Source organism: Monopterus albus, unplaced genomic scaffold (genome assembly GCF_001952655.1).
Source record: "Monopterus albus unplaced genomic scaffold, M_albus_1.0 scaffold20.1, whole genome shotgun sequence".
NCBI classification, from domain to species: domain Eukaryota; kingdom Metazoa; phylum Chordata; class Actinopteri; order Synbranchiformes; family Synbranchidae; genus Monopterus; species Monopterus albus.
In genome coordinates, this window is record NW_018127900.1 from 400,055 (window position 1) to 404,298 (window position 4,244).

Consider the following 4,244-nt stretch of genomic DNA (forward strand, 5'->3'; position numbering starts at 1 on the left):
GCCAACCACAATAACCTGTTTACATGCATCCGACACTGACAGTGGTGTCACAGGATGACTAAATCAGTGTATGTAGTTTGTCAGGTGTGTGTATGTGTTTGTGTACACATGTTTTTGTGCATGCTTCTTTATATTTGCATACCTCTGTGTGTGTCTGCCTGTGTTTTCTTGCAGGTGTGTGTGTGTGTGTGTGTGTGTGTGTGTGTGTGTGTGTGTGTGTGTGTGTTATGGCCTTTAGGGAGTGAATGAGAACAGGTGGTAGCTCCAGACTACAGGAGCTCCTGACAGCAGTAAGGTCCCCAGACTCCCAGTCCCTCATTAAACATTGACACAGAAACACTGCAACTGTCTGTGTGTGAACAGTAATGAAGCGCAGACAGGCTACATGGGTATACACACCACAGCACGAGCTCGCAGTCTGTGTCTGTGTGTGTTGTCCATCTGTGTGTGCTCATTAATTAGGCGCATTTGCCCATAGAGGTGTCCACTTAGATATTGAGGAATTCATCAGGTTTAGCAACAAAAGCGCCCGTCTGCTGTCAGAGACCAGAAAACTGTGCATTTCTTATGTGATGGATGCCTGCCTGTGAGAAATAGTGTGGATGGAGAATGAAACCACACTCACGCATGTGTGTGTGCGTGTGTATCCATGCGAGTAAGCGTACACCTGTTCGTGTGTGTGCGAGGCCACTTCCTGCGTGTCTGACCTGTACTCAGGTCCCTGCTCGGTTCCAGTTGGTAATGATGTCCCTGGGGTGTAGCGCGGTACAGCAGCCTCCTGCGATCTGTCTGACTGTATACTCCTAATGACATCATGATCACACACTGGCCCCTTTCATGCCAAAAGCCCTCTTCCTCACCACCATCATCAAAACCCCTATCTAGAGCATTCACTCCCTCTCTTTCACCAACTCTTTTTCTTTCACACACACAGCAGCTCGGCTTCACAACACATCCAGGCCTTGACTTTTTTTTTTGCAGTGCTATAGCTCTTTTATGCTTTATAGTTCCACCTATAGAAAGCATTTTTGAAGTCAAACCAAAAGCAAAGTGTTTTTGAGTTTGAAATGTGCTGTGTAAGATAAATTATAGTGGCACGCAAATACTATAAAGCAAATTTTTCTTACATTTAGAAATTCAGAGTATCTTGGCAACAACTAAGGGCCCTGGTACAGAAAAACTCTAGGTGGTTATGAAAGTATTTTTACTACAGCAAATTTAAAATGCAGCTCCATAGTTGTCAAATTCATCTGAAATTGACCTAAATTGAAAACGAACATGAGGTTTCCATAAAGGATGCTAAAATAACTTGATGTCACAACTGTCCAGTTTTCTCCCCATTAGCTCCCTCACCCTTGTCTGTTTCAGTACTTGTGGTCGAGCTCTCTAGGAGAAGCCACATGTACATGTAGGCCTATCTCAGACTACAGTCTTCTCTTCATGTTTTCTAACCTCTTTCTGCAAAAAGTGCAGGGCCTTTGTGGTGCATTGAGCTTGCTATCATTACAGGAGTGCAAAAAAGGATCATAGGCATGTGTTCCACAACACAGCCTGCAGCATCATCCCAGCTTCCACAGGGACTGTCTTCCTTTCCTTGACTTCTTACAGAAGGCCATTGGAGTTTGATCTCCCCTCCATCGGCCCCGAGGCATCTGATTAAATGCTAATTAAAGCCTTTAGCGCTGCTATCACCGCTGCTAACTCCTCTCTCTCTGTCACAGAGATTAATGCCCCTCGTTCATCATCCCACGTCTCCCAGCCCGAGTACCTGCCCGGCTCGCAAAATCTGATCAAGTCATCAGCCCCAAAACCACTCTCCCCCACTCCCTCCTACCGCATGAAGATGGACGAGGGGTTTAAATTTTAATTTGAAAATTGCCCTCAATTACTTCTGCGGCGACCACTTGCTGGAGCTTCTCATGTGGTTGAGTGGGAAGGGGTTAGAGCTGCGGGTCAGTGGCCGTGATGAGCGATAAGGGGACATTAATAATAAAAGGCAGAGGTTCATTTAAAAGCAGAAAGGACAGTGGGAGCAGCTTTCTCATTATTTAACTCCCCCGGCTTTATTTAAAGGACTTTATTTAAGGATACCAAGTTAATGTGTCCTCCAGGACAGCCAGTTAAAGCGCCTGACAGAGTGAGAAAGTTACGGCCATAACTTACACCCTGAGCACACACTGTGGTGCCATCTTTTTTACCTCTTTTGACATTCTCGTCGTTTTCAGGCAGAGCGGAATGAGCCTTGGAGGGACATAAAATGTTAGAACAAAGTTATACACATCATTTAATTTTATTCTTTCACAATTTCTGGCCCACAAATGTTTTACTGGTTCCAATATCGGTAATCATTATAAGCTATTGGAAGATATTGGGCTATGTATAACAAGTCAGCCAAATGTCATTTGAACTATCACCAGATCAGGGGAACTGTGCCCTGGAATTTGTAGCTACTCAGCAGGGGCTCATCTGGTGTTTATTTTATGCATATCATTTTGCTGAATTGCACTCATGTGTCTTGCATGATAAAGTTTTTCCTGTTTCTCAAGAACACCTTACAACACACAGATTCATTCCTTTTGTGTAGAAGCTAGTTCACGTAACTTTTAACTGTTGCTTCTCTAGCTTTTTAATTGTGAACTCTGACAGATGCTATGAGGGTTTGTTCACAATTTTGTGATGAAAAAACTTATCAAAAAAACTGGTATTTCTCTACTCTTATACCCACACTGTGCCAACTTCCCAGCCCAGGCAACAAACCTGTGCCAACAATGCTGTCATCCAATGGTTTCCAAGGACAATTACCAAATACACAGCAATTTATGCACCTGCAATCCAACTGCTCCCACCAAAAAATACTTTTACTTTTTCTCTCACTGTCATTGCCAACTCTGTCGGATGCCTGTCCAAGGGATCTAAATCTGTCTGCCTGTGTTTATAGTGTCACAATAAATGCTGAGAAATGGAGAAAATTCCCACTTGACTCCTCTTTTCCTTTGCTAATAAGTTTCAGAGACATAAAACACACGTGATAGAATGCCATGCCCTCATTGCATGTGAATTTGATATCCTATAGTTAATCAGTGGCAAAATGTTACGGAGACAGCACAGAGATAGAATCCAAGCTGAAAATGCCAGCCTCCACATTCTTTTAGGCTTGTAAAATAGCCCTCAGAGCCAAAGAGAGCTTCAGATTCCAGGTAATGTGACATTTAATAGTGGGTGCAGTGTTCTCTGAGGATCTGAGACTGCACTACAGGAATAAACAACACTATAGTATAGGTTAGCAGGCATCACAGAAAGAGATAGCTTTAACATTCCAGCGCTGGTTGATTAAATGCCTAAATGAGTAACAGCATGATGTCCCTCCCTCACTCTGTCATTCATCCACTGCTTTTTTCCCCTTTCTTTCTTTCCGGCAGCAGCAGCAGCAGGCTCCACAAGTCCAGCGAACAGGAACAAAGAAGGGGGAAGAGAGACAGAGAGAAAGAGGGATGGAGCGACAGGAAGAGGAGAGAATGAGAGCATATATCAAGGCCATTTTCAGTGACATTTGTGCTCTCGGTGTGGAGAGCCACTATGAATATCAATATGAACCCATGGAGAGGAAACCTAGACTTTTTTTCTCTTCTCACTGGGCTATTCATGCACACAAGAAATCTATTCAAGTCAATGTAATGGCCAATCTCTGAGCCTGCGCATGGCTGTGTGAACAGTGCTGCCTCGGCTCTACATCTTCACTCTCCCTCTCATGAGTGTGGCTGGGCTTGTGTTAGTGAAAAACACTTTATGTCAAGTGCAACTGTGGCGAACACTACAGTATGTAAATCAGATTGGATTAAATGCTTTCATGAGTTGAGCTCGACTTGCACCAGTCAGCAACAGCTTCCAACCAACAGTTATAATTTCTGGTGTTTTCACACAGCCTCTCCTCTCCTCTTCCTCTTCCTCTGGTGCTTAGAGATATAGAGTCAAAAGGATGCAAATCTATCCACTTCCTTCCTCCCCTCCCCCCATCTGCAAACACAGATAGCCCTAGGCCAGGCCCAGGCCTTTCTATATGCAGAACCAGTGACAGGAGTTACGCATCATTCTCCCCCTGTAGCAAACTGATCCCTCCCTAACAACCTGCAAGCCTCGCTCTCTCTAGGCTGCATGTATGAGGCTGTGTGATTGGTTTGCTATGATAATACCAATATGGGAACAGTGTGCTGGCTGCCTCCTCCCTTTTGCATGTGGATCTTTAC